Genomic DNA, 16,750 nt, shown 5'->3' on the forward strand with positions numbered 1-16,750 from the left:
AAACGAGACTTGTTTTAGACTAAACCACTGTTTGCCCCTAGATGACTGCTTTGTCACGTCAAAAAGACTTTACAGGACTTTTTGAGGTAAGGTTCAAAATATTTTTTTTGTCGATCAATTGAAATAACATCATTTTCGGCCGTTAAATTGAATGGAAATGGTTATAGCGTCGGCGTTGCCGTTGCAATCAATGACTACGCTTACGGTACGGTAACCCAGCCCAGGGAGCTCCGGCCGGTACACGAAGCTGGGCGGAGCTAGCTTCTTCAAGAGGCTCTTGTCGAGGCCCTGGACTCCGACTGGGCCTGGCGGTTGCTTCCCGAGCGAAGCGAGGGATTTCCTAATTAGCGAACGAATTAGGCTTGGCGCGAGCCAGGGCCTCTTGACATCTGAGCTGAATCATATATTCATGAGGAAAGTCTTCCTAATACATGACTCGTGTCATGATTGATATCACCGATTACGCCCGGTACCACTAGTACTAGGGCCTAGGCCTACTACTAGGCCTACCCACTCATTCAATGAACAAGGTTATGATATATTATAACCTTGTTCTCACTTTAGTTATATCTCCATGTGTGGCAAAATAAGGGTGGCAATGTTTGGCTTTATATTTTCTCTTTTTCTTTGGGGCAAATGCTTGATTTTTTTACACTGACAGTCTCCATTACACCTATTATAAAGTAACAAGTTGACTTTTATTTAAATTTGATTCTTTGAATATTTTTTTCTTAATTAAAAATAGAGATAAAAAATGAATATTTTCTTGCCATATTACTTTCCACCAATAGAGGGCGTACCAAAAAATAGGCCCCAAATTCAAGTTTTTGAGCGCTCTGGTGAATACAAATATTATTCCCAAGTTACTTATGAAAAATAAATTGCAACTGTATGGAATTTAGACATAATTTTGGTCACAAAAGTGATATTTTAATGATTTTTTAAAGTGTGTGCTCTGTACAACATTGGCATACCATAGTCCTACCTGTAGATTCCCCACAGGCAGGGCAGAGCTACCAAGTCTCACGCATTGTGCGTGAGACTCACGCATTCAGGGTCCGTCTCACGATCTCACGCATAGCACCCATTTTTCTCACGCATCGGGACCCGACAGAGAAAAAGGAGAAAAAGTAGCATTATTCGCCAGATTATACGACTGGCCGACCGCCTTCGCGTCTAGCCAGGCACGCGAGACGAATCGAGAGTGCAGTCAGCGCACAGCTAGTACGTGATACGATGAATCGCGTGCGTGCATCGCATAGTTTTGAAGCCCATTTCTCATGTGCGCGCGCGTTGCGCGCGCCTTTTCGCAACGTGCGAGTGTAAGTACTGGCCGCGCGCGCACAGAGAAGTCGAGTCATGAAAATCTCACGCATAACATTTTTTTGAACTTGACATCTCTGCCAGGGTGGTACTGTAGCAGTGAACAAGTGGGCCTACCAATGAACGAAGCTATTTCGTCCGGGGTTCGGAATACTATACTATACTCTAGAATCTACACTTTTTTCTACAGACTATAGTAGTCCACTATTGTGCAGGGGATTCATTTAATTGCGGGACACTAAATTATAGCTCTAAAGGGGATATAACCAGCAAAATGTTACAAGTAATGGTACTACATGTACTAGTACTACATGTACTGGCCGTAACAGACCCAGGCATCGATCAGACAGTATAGCAGTAGGGTGTCTGGAGAAAACAATTATTTTTCTTATTTTAAGAAAATATCAAATTTTCTTTGTGAATTTGAAGAGAAATAACCTTCAGACTGACAGAAATGTAAATTTTTGAAAAAAATCCAATTATTGGCTGCAAAAAAGAAGAATGAAATAAGGTCAATTTTCAGCATTTTTCTGTCATACTCATAGACTATGTAGTTAAGAAATGGACACACATAAATCAAATTTTTAGCTTCCGAGAGCTGTTATGAATTTATTATTAATGCCAAAAACTTGTCCATAAAGAGTCAAATAGGATTTTTTATGCTCTTTCTAATGGTATGATTTTTATAAAGATTTGGAAACCAGATCACAATGAAAAATTGCGACAAAGTGAAAAAAATTGTGCAAAACAAAAAATTTCATTTTCCCATAGAAAACGCATGGGGAAATGTCAACCTCAACACACACAAAAATAAGGGTTTGCAATTTATCTCTAAATTCTTATTTAAAATGATCATATAAACTTGTCCTTACTGTCAAAAGAGCCCCTGAATTTTCTCTTTCCATACATGCCAAACACAAGTTAATAATCAATTCAGATCACATTTTTCTAGTAGCCTGAACTTCCCGAAAAAAATGTGCCATATTTTCCCCTAAAGTAAACGCCTGCCAGATGAAATCTACTCCCTCTATGATACAACCAAAGGAGATGCATTCACAACAGCGGTGTTACTCCCATGCTCTCTTTACCTCACCTCCCAACATAATGATGTGCTTATTTTGGCTTTTTGCTTACATTGACTTTCCTTTATAAACTCCATATTACTTACCGTATTACATCTCTTTCCTCTGTAATCATTAACTGCTGATGGACATTCTTTATGCAGCACCTTGCTGCTGATCTCCGATATAACATAAGCGGAGGAAGAAGAAGAAGTGCAGATTTAATTTCATCGACTTGCAAATCCTTAAATCGGTCAATATTCAGCATTTAGAGGAATATTCAATGCTCTTTGATATTTCGTCCTCACTCTTTGCCAAGAATCCATGGGTCGCCATTCAAGATGAGCTCATGAATATTTAATATGACGTCTTAGCAGCCTGTGCTCTCATTGGATGATTTTCACCAACCAGTTTTGGGTCGGAATAATGGTAAAAACACTAAAATAACAAAAAAAAGTCGGTGAAATTCGGCTCAGATGTCAAGAGGCCCTGTCTCGCGGTGCTCTGCTTCGCTCTCTCCCTTGCTTAGCCATGTTCCCCTCGGAAAGCAGCCGACAGGGCCTCGACAAGAGAAAATGTGAAGATGAGTTGTCTATAAATGAATTATAGGGTCATTTTGTAGGCACATGAGTTTTATACCCCATACAGTAACACCTTTGTCATTCGGACCAGTAGAATCCCTACATGTATTTCATGGATTGATATTTTGTGATTAAGATATAATCACAATGTACATGACTTAAGAGATGTTTGGATTTTTACCAATGATGTGAAATTACAAACTTCAGATTTTATTATCAAATGGATGTGTTATCAAATTGCTTTCTTTTTTTAGAGCCAAATTCAGCACTGCTGCTGCCTTTATACATACTTGTACGAACACTATGCATTCTTAATTTGGGACGGAGTGGCAAATTTTTTAATGTTTGTTCCATAAAAATACATGTTGTATGCATGATGGCTTGGATGGCAAAATGTCACCGTCAACTCTTTTTTTTTTCAATGAAAAAGCTTTTATTTTTTTTAAAAATAGAATGCAAAATCACAGTGATTCTAAATTATAAAGTCTTTTGAATTTCATTTTTACTAAGGCTACCTGCTTTCCCTGCTTTTTGAGTCTTGTCTCAAATGGTTGTCTTACATGTATGATGTATTAACAGCAAATTTTCATGTTTTTAACTTTTGAATTGATTTTGATGTCCCTTTTTTAAAATTGTGACAGCTCTAGTCTATTGTGTGATATGAGCGTTGTACAAGTTTGCACTGACTGTAGCTTTTGCCTTCAAAGGAGACTGGCCTGGGAGTAAGAAGTGATTTAGGAATGAGTCAGAATTAAAGTTATTGGTAATGACTCATGACTCACTATTCTGTACATAGTTTGCACACCCCTGGTAGTTTGCTGTTAAATGGTCTGAATAAATGCAGCCTAAATTCCCTCCAATTACACAAAAAAATATTTTTGATGACCTTTTTGGCATTACAATCTATATTTGTCTGATTTTTCTTGTTTCATACAAGTCACCTTTTTCTTAGGGTGGATTTGTCTGTAGATCATGGGAAAACAATTCTTTGAAAATACTTGAATTGACTTCCATTTTACTTTCAGATTGGCAATTTGTACATGGTACATGTTCATCATACTGTTGAATTGAATTGATTTTATTTCATTCTTCATAAAAACACATAATTCAATACATACAAGTAAAAAGAATGATGAAGATATAACATGGTTATAGAAAAATATCATTAAAGATAATAACTTAGCATAAGAGAAAAACAAAGAAAACGATTAACCGGTATGTCGAATGAGGGGTTGGTAATTAGAAAAAAGTATAACACTGGCACCATACTCTTTACCTTACTAAAACTAGTTTTAATAGGGGAAACTAGTTTAAAGTACATGTAATAAGAACAGTCAAAGCAATCTAATACCCCTTTCATAAACCCAATTATGCAGCTAATAGCAGCATAATTTGGTCGTAAAATAGGAGGACCAGAGTTATCCGCATTATTCTGATGCTGCTATTATCCGCATAATAGCAGAATCACGACAAGATTTTGAGTTTATGAACGCATTTCCAAATAATGCAGATAATTGCCATTGTGCGGTCACAAGGTCACCCTTTTCCAACACAACCGCATCGGAGGGGGCGTGTCCAGTTGTCATGACGATTATTCGCCTTTTTCAGGACGGGCGCTCGTAAAAATAATGCGGCTTATTTTCGGAGTTTGTGAACGCAATTTTTATTGAATTATCCGCATAACTCTTAGGTGGCTAATTGGAGGATAGGTTTATGAAAGGGGTATTAGAAGCGATCTTCCAAACCAGTTCATAAAACTTCCTTGCGATGTAGTTTTCGAGATTGTTTTGGCTCGTTAAAATGGTTTAGCTTAAGTGAGGACACAATCTTTCTTCAGGAAGCGATCTTTGCACATTCTGCGCACGCTACTCCACACACTGTGTGGAGTAGCATGCGCAAAATGTGCACACTGTGTGGAGAATGTCACCCAAGAGTGTTCCCAAAGCAACAAGATTGCTTCCAGTGAAGTGATTTTGGAAAGCACTTTTGGGTGATCAAATGGGAACGCTAGCAAAGTGATCTTCAAAACTGGTTTCCTGAACTTGTTTTCAGTAAAGTAGTTTTAGAAAGCATAATGAGAACGGGGTCACTGATAAACCTACACATTTTAAGATTTGTTACATCGTGTACATGTTGTTGGATTTACAAAGAAAAAGAAATGCATGAATATGATTGAAAGTCTCTTGCCTTTATATTCATACAAATTTCGCGCCAAATGAAGCATGTTACAAATTTTACATGAGTGTAATCGCTTATTTCTTCTTTAAAATTTTAGTTGAACTGTTGTTTGAAATAAGATACTTTCAAGGATATTGATCATCTTCAGGGTCTGGAATATATGATGAGTATTGTGTATTCGGAGGGGAAATAAATAGTATAAATCAAAAACCTGTTGGAATAAGGATCATGAACATGAGTGCCTGTTTATGAAGTATTGATCTTGGTGTCTTGTTTCCTGATGGGAAAGAAAAAACAATATTCTTTAGATATATCTTGGGAAGTGCAAATGAAATTCAGCTTTAATACAAGTGGTACACGTATGTAAAGTGTACATGTATGCATGTTATTGTAAGATTTGAAAAGAAGGCATATAGATATGTGTAGCATGGTATTCTTGAATTTTGAGAGAGATGATTTTGAATTCTACAATATTTGAAGAAGATTTGTTCTTCAAGTAGTAAAATCCCAAAGTATCATTTGTGGTACACCGGTAGTAAAATCCCAAAGTATCATTTGTGGTACACCGGTGGACTGAATTGTCGGTCTCTACTCTTCATGAAGAAACAGAGGAGCCTCAGGTTCTGATCTGTTCTGTTTGTGGTAACTCCTGTAGGAACTCGGCAGGACAGCATTTTTGCTGGTAAACGCCAAGCTGGTATAAAACCAATTACCTATGAAACATTTTACGTCTAAGTTAATTAGTCATAGTGGCTGACGTTATAGACGACAGATATCACTCTCGGGCCTTTTTAAGTGGAGACAATGGCAGAGTTGGGATTCGAACTCACAACCTTGCGATTATGAGTCCAATGCTCTAACCACTGGACCACACAACCCAAGCTACATGTACATTAGTCTGCACCAAACAGTGACATTTGCTTTCAGTATGAACTCAAGAGAAGCAGAAAGACTTCTTGTGTGAGGCCACTTAAAAAATAAATCAGTCCAAAAAATACCAGTAATCATCACTTCAACAACAAACAGATCTTTGCGTCAGGCTATTATGGGAATGATGATAGGCAAAAACTTTGTTCTGCATACCTACGCCAATCGTGCAAATTTTTTCACAGGAATATGATGAATCTGGTCTAGACCTTGTTTATACCTGGTCCTTCCAGAGCATTGCTATACACTGTACATGTACATTGTAGGCCTATATACATGTAGTATTCTCAAACAGTGCAACCATTTACATTGCATAAATTACCAATATGTCTACTGCCATCTCGCCCACTCACCACGTGGTCTACTTTCAATAGTCTAATAATACCATTCAGTCCATCAACATTTCATCCAACTACCATTTGGTCTAATAACCATTTGGTAATGATCACCATTTCATCTATGACCATTTCATCTAATAACCAGTTAAGTTCTAATATCCATTTCAATTTCATTCATTTTGCACAATTAACACTCAGTCCAATTAGACCATATATATATATGTCAATGGCAGGCTGGCTACTGGACCAACTGGTTATTAGACGAAATTGAGTGGACAAATTGGCAATTAGACCATGCGGATAGTGGACGAACTGAGTAGACCAAATGATAGAGGAGTTGGCAATTGGTATTAGACAAATGGGAACCTTACATTGTACTGTGAGGGTTATGTACTTAAAGCACACAGAAATTAATACAGAATGTATGTTGAACTTTGAACATAATCAGCAAAGGTAAACAGTGAATTGGTTACAATGTATGATTCATTCTGTATGTATTTATTGTACAGTACTGTATTAAAGTACATGTATGTATAAAGTACATTTTGACCCAGAAGTTTCTTCAATTTTGTACATGTAGATTCCAGTGCTTTTGTCTCTACAAAATCAATCTCAAAAGTGAAGAAACTCTGTCTGCACCATTCGTCATTTAGTCGGGGAACCTCTTCCAGCTCCATGAGCACTGGATGTGTCTTTGAGCTAGATATTATGTAGATTCCTCTTTACAATGTACACTGTATGCATGTACATGTCTTATCACTTTCAAGTTAAAATAAATGATCATATTAATTGAGAAATTGAACAAAGTGGGAATCCTGTCTGTGAGTTAGCAAATGATGTTCCAGACCTCAACCAGACCAAATGACCTCTGTTGAGGTCAAGTTCACTGAATAGCTGGTGTCACCTGTTCAGCAGAGACAAACTAGACTACATATGTAGCAGCACTTGTGTCTCCAACATCTGTTTTCAATTACAATTGAATGTTTCCCATCTTCCAATTGAAACATACAGTACATGTACGTGTATACAGTGTCAATTTGTCACACCACTTTGATAGTTGATTGATTCAGCTCTCTACTGTAAATGAATTAGTAAAAATGCAATTTAGAGTTTTTAGTCATTTTGTTGATCACTATTCTACATGTACATACATGTATGTGTATTCTGAATCTGCCCTTGCTGTACATGGTAAACATTTGCTTTGCTGAATTGATAAAAAAGCTTCTAACAGACACACAGAATTGAATCCTCTTGGATCCTAATGTGTTGGGGAAAAGTAATATGTTCCTTTTATAGATAAGTGGTTCCTTTTGGTTTAAGAATTGTTTTCTTCAATTTTTCCCCTCTCTCTTTCCACTACAGGCCAACTGAAATCAATTCTCGTCATTGGCCCTTTGCTCTCGGAAGTTCTACATGTATGTTGGATGGTAACTAATGACTTCTCAATTTTCATGATATTTGTTTACATTTATCTATTCAAGTTATTTATTTTGAGTCAATCTAAAGTTATGAAAACATGCATGTACTTGTAGGCCATTTAAATTGAGCATGACCCTTCCCCCTTTCCTAGCATGTGTACATATGTACTAGTCATTTTAAAATCCCCCCCTCGCCTCCCCTTTGGGGAAGGTTTGGGGGATTATGAAGGGGCAAGGAGGTAGTCAAGGTTGTTGTCAATGGTGATTCTAAAACGCAAGAAATTCATCAAAATCTGAAAAATACATGAAAGAAACTTTATAATTTTAACCTTTGATGAAGAGTTGCACAGAACAGAACTGCATTTCTTGCTTTGAATAAAATGTAGAACATGTAGATACTGGATTCCAAGAAAAGTATATTGGGCATTTGAACCCAACGAACAAATTAAGTAGTTCAAAGAACAAAAAGATGGAGGTAATATAGTTTAATTTGGGATGTTACTACAGGCCATTGTGTACCTCATTTCTTTCAGTATGTACAAGTTTGTTGGAATTGGAAATGGTCATGGGTCCACTTCTTGAAAGTATTCAACTCTGAAATCTATTGAGGTTCCTTTTAAAAGGACAAACAGAAGACATGATTTTCTAACATGTCCTTTATTTAATGTTTGCTATGACGCAATTGTTTGGATTACCAATTTACTAACAAGTAAAAACAGCCTAAAACAGATTAGCACTATTAACACAGATTAGCACTTTTCCATGTTACACTGTACTACACTTGCAACCTTCCTGCTACATGTACATGTACATGCATATCCAACACATACAACACTCCCAGTTCAGTGAATCGTGTTATACTGCAATTCATTATGCTGTTTACAAAGTTATGCATGACTTTATTCTGCAATGTTAATGGCCAACATTTTAGAATAGAGATCAACATATTTGTTTGACACAAAGAACAAATATTGTAAAGAAATTATTCAACATATGTGTGAGACTTCAGTGCTGATCAACATTCGTGAATGAGGGGGAGGATCTGGGACACGGGTTCTTGAATGATTTTTTGTTGCATAATTTTTCTGACAACCATCTTTAGATAAAAAGTGTTTGCACTCTCAGAGGTTTACATGTATTAAAGTTGTGCCCAAGGACAATTTACCCTGCAAATGAAGAGGGCCTCGCTTCAATATGTGATGAGCAAGCAAACAAACAAGAAACATAGAAAAAAGGGCCTAAATTTGCAAAAATTTACCTTAAAGGGGGTGTTCATTTCTATAGGAGTATAACACCACCGTATTTACAGGGTTAAACAATACATACTTTCATTCGCCTAATGTTTTGGAAAGGGGACCAATGGCGGTTCCTCAGAAGAGGGCTAGATGAGGGACCACCACTTTTAAAATAATGAAAAAAGGTAAGAAACGGGAATAAAAAGGAAGAAAGAAGGTAGAAGAGTCTGAAAACATGTACTGGTATTACAACATATTCAATTGAAAATAAAATCGTCACTTCTAGGCACTGTCCCACACCGTGAAACTTTCATAGCCTGGCTCTATCCCTGAAGAGCTCACATACCGGTACATGTATCTCCTGTGGCCTATGCACCCTTGGATCCAGATCACAGTCAAGTTTTGTGCAAAGTAACTAATTATGTTTTCAATCTGCTTGTTTCCAAATTACTTCTTTTTCAAAACAACGATTTAGAATACATTCCGTTTGTTTATCTGTTTTTGCATTTAAGCGAAAGACACTATAATGAAGTGGTGTATTCGCAAATATATTGTGTTAAGTGATGGGGGGGGATTTATACCCCTTCCATGGTTGTGTGTTTGGGTAGTGATAAAATATACATAGTATGCGATGCGCATGCCGATCTTCAATGCATTGTTTTATTAAATATATTGATCATTTCTTTTCTTTTTACTTCATCCTTTGCACCTGCTAAATATGGAATGGAATGAAAAGGAAGGGGTGGAGTTGTGTTTTGATTTTGTAGCCATGGTGATAATTCATCATTTCAATATTTCTCAAACAGAAGGACTTCAATACTCTCACAAACAATTCAGTTTTATGCAGTCTGCTCAATGAATTTTCAAGAATACATGTAGCTCAGAAGTTAAACGTTTCTCCCATATGTTGCAAACTCTATTGCCATGGTAACGGCATATTAGAGCAATGTGTACAATTGTTGCATATTGTATCCTTCCTACATGTAATTTTTTAACCCATTCTCATAAAATTGGTCACACACATCAGTCTTTACATGTGTAGATAAAGGTAAGCAAGGCACACGTTTGCATTTGTTGGAAATTGTGTTGCCATGGTAACACTAAAAGGATCACATTCTGAATTCAGCGATATTTTGATTTATTCCTGAGAGAACTGACCACTCAATTATCTTGAATACAGATATTTTTATCAGTTTTTTAAAGACAAATTCAGAGATATTACTATTACGAATGTAAATTATGTCAATATATTATATGTCACTTGTGTAGTATTCACCATGAGGTAGGGAAAGTAAAAGTGTGTGAAGTACATGTAGGAATAAAGAAATCACCATCCCCCTGCCCTTTCACGCTATTATCAGCAAGATTGATAAGTTTCTGGTACACAGTCTGGTCTAATTCACTGAACGTATTATTTTTAATGAGAAATATAGCTAATGCTACATTTACTGTACTGTAGCACACAGCAATTGCCGTTAAGCTTGGCCTTGTGATGCAGGGGTGATGGGGATGCAGCGTGTGATCTACATAGGCAGCACCCGCTGGAAATCAGGTTGGTGCTTGTACATGTATGCTAAAAATTAGAAATTTAACAAAATCATCTTCATTTTTTAGTACCGGTAATATCCTTTTGTTGTTTTTTGTTATTATTATTTATTATTTTTGTTTATTTATTCATTATTATTTTTTTTTTGGGGGGGGGTGGGGGCTTGTCAAATTTTTCCTGACCAAATGAACCATCATTTTGAAAAAGAAAATCTTGTTCTTCCAACCAGCAACCCCTATTAAAAAATCATTCCCAGGGCCATTGCATGAATATGGGACAAGTACATGTACATTGATTTCACCTTCCCGCGCTATAAAGCATTGTAGCATTTAATTATTTTTGTCTCGCCTACCAGAGACGAAATTTCGTCCGTCCGTCCATCAAAACATTTTGACACATAACTTTGTAACACTTTGCAACCAAACTTGGATTGTTGGATTGTAGATATACTTAGGGGACCTGTATATTATGGTGCAGTCGCAGGTCACATTGGAAGGTTAAAGGTCATTTCGAGGTCAAAGTTAAAGTTTTACGTTCAGATCAACCTGAAAGATTATGTACAAGACACAAAACTCCGCAACCGTATGTCACTTTTCACCCAAACTTAGGTTGTGGTATAGATGCACTTAGGAGACCTGCATGTTACTGTGCAGTCGGAGGTCACATGGCAAAGTCAAAGGTCAAGTTGAGGTCAACGTTAAAGTTACGTTCAAGACTTTCATTTGAAACATGACTCCGCAACCGTAAGTCACTTTTCACCCAAACCTGGGTTCAAGATTTACATGTACTTGGAGACCTGTATGTTATGCTGGAGTCGGGGGTCACGTCAAATGTCAATTTAAGGTTAACTGTGAAGTTGACATGTACAGTGTACGTGCGTGACTGTCTTTGACAAATTAATCCCAATTATTGCACAGTGAAATTTTGATACAATTCTGTCGCGTGCCGTCGCAAATCGCGATATTTCTGGTTATTTTCACAAGAGGGCGAGACAACATATCTTTAATATGCCTTGCTTAATAAGCGAAGGGCTGTCATGTTCGTGGACCCCTCACTCGATACCTAGCCTATATGTACACTGTATATGCTTTTGTATAGTTGAATCTGATGGTTTGCCACAGCAGTGAGAACGCTGAAGAGCGGAGAAGTTGGGTGTTGAGTGAGTGGGAATAAAGTTCTCCCTGCCTCCCATAGCACTGATTATTTCAACTTTTCAGATTTAAAGAGTTAACACCCCCCCCCCCAAAAAAAAACACTTTTTTAATGGAAATAAAAAAAAAGTATGCGTTCATTATTTCTGTCTCAGGTATGAGCCAGGGCCCTCCTGCTAAAGCGAGATTTTTTGGTTGTAAATGTTTTTTTCCTTGGGTCAAAAGTTTTGAAATTATATCAAACAGTGAAAGTGATCTGCTTTACCTCTGTTTTGCCCTTTGCCCGTATAATTTCGCCGTACATCACAGTTCTGCCACTTTTAGTGATCTTTATTGATTCAATAAATATCCCTGTCTGGCCTTTTGTTCAAGTCTGAAGCACAATTCAATCGTTTCTGGGATTAAAGCTAATATTGACCCTCCCTAAATCAATTTTCCTTCATTGTTTGGAGTGGACTTCTTTTATATATTTTATCATGAGTGGAAGGAAGCAGACAGAAAGCGAAAGAGAAAACGTCAGGAAATTTGTCGGGAAAGCGGCATCCGTCAGGGGAGTTGAATATCGGTCACTTGTGTATTTTTTGTGTCTCTGTTCACGAAGGTCAAAGTTTTTTGTTTTAGTATCTTTTGTATTATTGATCAACAAAAATCCTTCTGATATGTTTCCTGATTTATATATGTATACATTCGCAAGTGAGCAAAGCGAGCAACCAATCTGTCTCAACATGATTACAATACATGGTTATGATGGTAGTGCTGGTCGATATTTTAATGAAATGTTAGTCGATTATCGCCAACAAAATATCGCCAAGTCTGAAAATTAATTTCACAAGTTTATTATGAGCTGCATTTTCAGTGAGAACGGGGAAGGGGAGGGGGAGGTAGGAAAAGCTTTCATCGGTGCATGATTTCCATGAAAAGCAGGCCACTTTTTTTAGAGGAAGTTCTGAGCTAAAGTTTAAAGCAATACCGTGCACCATTTTGGGTCAAATAGATAAACGTTTAAAATGATTTGCATTTTTTGTTCATATTGTTAGTGCGATATCACCAACATAATCATAAGCATGACTGTTATCGAATATCAATATATTTAATCAATATCGCATAATTTTGTTAATATCGAGATAGAGCACAGCACTATTATTTTTCACTCGCGTGCATTAAAGGTTGTGACCTCCAACTTATACGGAGACATAGAAAATTGATTTGAATACAAATTAAAAGAGAAGGCCACTTTATGATCTTATCAAACTTATGAAATTATCGAACCTCTATGAAATTAGAAAGAGTTTCCCGCGCAAATCCATTATTCCATCGTACTATTAAAATCATAGGAAGGATATTGGGCTGGCTGCGTTTCCGTGAAGGAAATGGGAGATAGAAATTGAATTTGTATATTATTATTTTTGTTGAAACAACATCCTCAAATGAAGGTCCATTTGGAGGTCGAGGCTCTTAATGATCATGATGATGAGAACATCAGCGGCTGGGTTGGATTATCAGATAACAACTTTTCATTTCTTCATTTTCAAATATCTGGTAATCATTCCTGTTTTAAACATGGATGATATCCGATGACCCCTGGGGATGGCATGTAATATATCTCGGTGTATCTTCGTTTTATTTTTAAAACAAAGAAGACGCAAATTCAATCTTCTGATTACAAATCTTCTTTAGCCAACAAAAAGAACAGATGATGATTGAAAATATAGTATAACTTTAAGTATTTTTGAAGAAGTCAGAGAAAGTTCATACTTGATTACTATTGAAACTTGTATGGAAGTTCATAAATACAAAGGACATGAAGGATGATCATAATTGGCCTTTTTTTCTTACATGTCTCCTTAAAGGAGAATCTGAACCATACAATGTAATAAATGGGACTATTTTTTTCAATTTAACAGGATTGTTTGTTGTGGAAAATTTTTCAGTTGGATAATCTGAAAAAAAATTTCAAATAAAAGTTGCGGAAAGAGTTTATTTACATTTTGTAGTCCTTTGCCAGGACTGTTCTACTTTTCAGTTATGTTGTTGATCAATAACACAATCTTCGACCTCTACGCCCGAAAAGAAAACAGCCGCGCGATTTCCCCCCATCATCATTGGTGAAGGGCGTGAAAGAGGGGAGAGCGCGATCACTGGGGAAGGCGCGCAGGGGATGGAGAATGAAGCAAATGGAGAGAAATAACAAGTACACCGACGTCTAGAATCTAGACTAACAATTTGTGGTGCCGGACAAAGTATAATGCGATTGACCGTTAGGCAACTGACCTGAGTTTTTGTATCCACAAAAAAACTCTAGTTCCCAAATCAAAATCTCTTATTTGAGACTTCTTTGTGTAATGTTTTGCAGGTATTGAATTGGTATGTTTTGATTTTAAAGAACTATTAAAAAGTAATCAATTTGTTTCCATGCATGTCCTGTTTCTGTATAAATGCGACTGGCCGATTTTTGGGACGCCATGGTGTCCACAACACAAAGGGCCTACATCACACAACCTTCCTGTATATGCATTGTTTAAAATGCCTCGGATGTCAAGAAATTGACAGTATAAACTTGACAGAAAGACTCACCCCTGTAAAACTGACAGCACCAAGTATTAGAAAAGACACGTAAAAGTGTAATCCGACTGACCATAACATCGCCCTTTAAGATTTTAATACTTGATGAAAATCGATGTTATTTTTTCTCCTTTTTATTTTTTTTTCTATGTTGCTTTTAAGAGCTCAACAAACAGACAAGCCTTCTTACAGTATACACACTAATTTTCTTGTTTCGATTATTTAAGTTTACTATGTTTTTTTCTTAGATGATCACTGAAGGATTGTTTCACTTACATTTCTCAATCTACTGTATGCTCTGACATTAAAAAAAATGGGCTGCCAACATCCCGATATTGCTTCAGTACAGTGTGAATACACATGTACACTGCTTGGCATAGATTTCCAGGGTTTTTATGGCACAAACTAGAACAATATTGAACAGGAAAGCAAGGAAGTATTAGGTTGTTTTTACACCGTTCACAGATTGTAAATTTGATTCAAGAGGTCAAATAAAGGAACTTAAACTTCCTAACATTTACTACGTGTTGTAACGCACGATCGTGTGGGTTACCATTGGGATAACATTGTTTGCCAAATTCATGTAGGCTATAAACAAATTAACTTTCAGAGGGGTTCACTTTGGCCAAGGAAAAAATAATTGCGTATAAAGAATCGACATTTCACATTTGACAAAAATAAAGCAGAAACAAAAAAAAAATGTCGGCATTTTTCTGTTATTCTTTGGGGAATTTACTTTTTTAGAAAAAAATCCGTTCCCGTCTTCTTACTCATTTCTAACTCCAGTCAAAGCGTCGTTTTCAAGGGCAAGGACTTTCCGTCAACCAGAATTTAAGGCCATGTGCATTTATGTATCACATCTTGGTTTTAAAAATCCGACGTTTTATCCGACAAGTCCTGACTGCTGTTTTGTCCGAAAGTTACCATAGTAACAGTGCATCTCAGTCAATCAAAATCAAGGAAAGTTGTCAGGTCTGGCAACTTGTGAGATGACATTGTTGATGAAACGCTTCCCAGGTTTCGTCAATAAGGGGGAGGGGGGCCTTCTTCCCCACGTTTTTTCAAAAATGAATTTTGTTTTCCTTGTTAAGGCTTAATTGTATCACTTTTAATTGACCTGCACGCTAATTCGAAAGAGATTGATTTTTTTTAACGAAGTGCATGGAATTTTACACACCTTTTTTTCTCAGTAGTCCAACTGCAGACGTCACTGACTTCTAAGGTTTTTTCTCAATGAGATAATAGACCTAACGTTATTTTACACTCTGCATTTCCACTATCAGTGGCATCCAGATTTTATCACAGGGTGTCAAAATGGCCTTTATTTCCTCAGCATTTCCTGGATTTTAAAGAATGGTACTGAAACCAGGGGACTATCCTACTTCCGTAATACCTTGCCGCGTAGCAACTTATGAAATCGCTGTGAACTTGAAATTTCTCCCCCGTTTGCTTTATTTTGAGAGAGAGGTCTATATCCACTCAGAAAGCGTTTCCGTATTAACGCGATCGCACACGCTAAAATTCAGTGAAAAATCTCACTTCAAAATGTTTTCTTGTATCGATCGTGTCTATTGGCGGTTGTAAACGGATATATTCAGCTCAGTTACGAGTTTTCCCCATTTCTTTCCAGAACTTTGTTGATTATATTACGCCACCATTCTTGATGGTCAACGGATTTGATTGGTGAGTTTACTGTCTGTGGTTGACTCTTAAAATTTGTTATCGGCTCGCTCTGTCGTCATTATTATTGCATAGAGGATCGGGCAGTTATGTTTATGAAATTTCGTGTGTTTTATTAAATCCGGATCGGCTGTTTTTAGTGTAGGGACACTCCGAGTACTCATGTTAGATATTCCGAAAGTTTAAAGATTTGAATCTTAGTCATTTAAGATTTCAAATAAAATCAATGGATTCGTATCAAATCCTTTTTTAGTTTATTTAGAGTGGTAAGGGGAGAAAAAGTTGCGCTCCTTCTGCCTCCTGTCTTTGTTGCATTTTTCTTCGTACTTATGCATTTTAACGCCCCTGGAGGTATACCTTGGCGCGTGCCTCGTTGCTTCTCGTCGTGTTCCAATAATGAGTATAGATATTCTTGATAAACTAAAGAGTCCTGTGCCAAAGAGAGAGATTCCATGAGACTAGAAGGGAAGCTTACTTTATATTAAAGGACATGTCCACCCCAACAAAAAGTTGATTTGAATAAAAAGAGAAAAATCCAACAAACATAACACTGAAAATTTCATCAAATTCGGATGTAAGATAAGAAAGTTATGACATTTTAAAGTTTCGCTTAATTTCACAAAACAGTTCTATGCACATCCTGATCAGTATGCAAATGAGGAGACTGATGACGTCATCCACTCACTATTTCTTTGTATATTATTATATGAAATATTCTAATTTTCTCATTGTCAAGGGAAACAACGATTA

The 16,750-nt window shown here is 36.9% G+C and overlaps 1 protein-coding gene across 6 annotated transcripts in view; it reads left to right on the forward strand.

The window, feature by feature from the left end:
• Positions 1 to 16,750, forward strand: part of LOC121430492 (scavenger receptor cysteine-rich domain superfamily protein-like) — a 58,527-nt gene continuing 41,777 nt past the window's right edge. For 2 of the 6 annotated variants that reach the window (XM_041627768.1, XM_041627774.1), the window contains exons 1-2: positions 1 to 86; positions 7,771 to 7,835. The gene's annotated coding sequence lies outside the window, so the exon portion shown is untranslated. Of the gene's footprint in view, positions 87 to 3,663; positions 3,729 to 7,770; positions 7,836 to 15,950; positions 16,004 to 16,750 lie in introns of those variants that run through there. The other 4 variants (XM_041627770.1, XM_041627771.1, XM_041627769.1 and 1 more) reach the window with 4 other exon arrangements.

Source organism: Lytechinus variegatus, chromosome 17, assembly GCF_018143015.1.
Source record: "Lytechinus variegatus isolate NC3 chromosome 17, Lvar_3.0, whole genome shotgun sequence".
NCBI lineage: Eukaryota > Metazoa > Echinodermata > Echinoidea > Temnopleuroida > Toxopneustidae > Lytechinus > Lytechinus variegatus.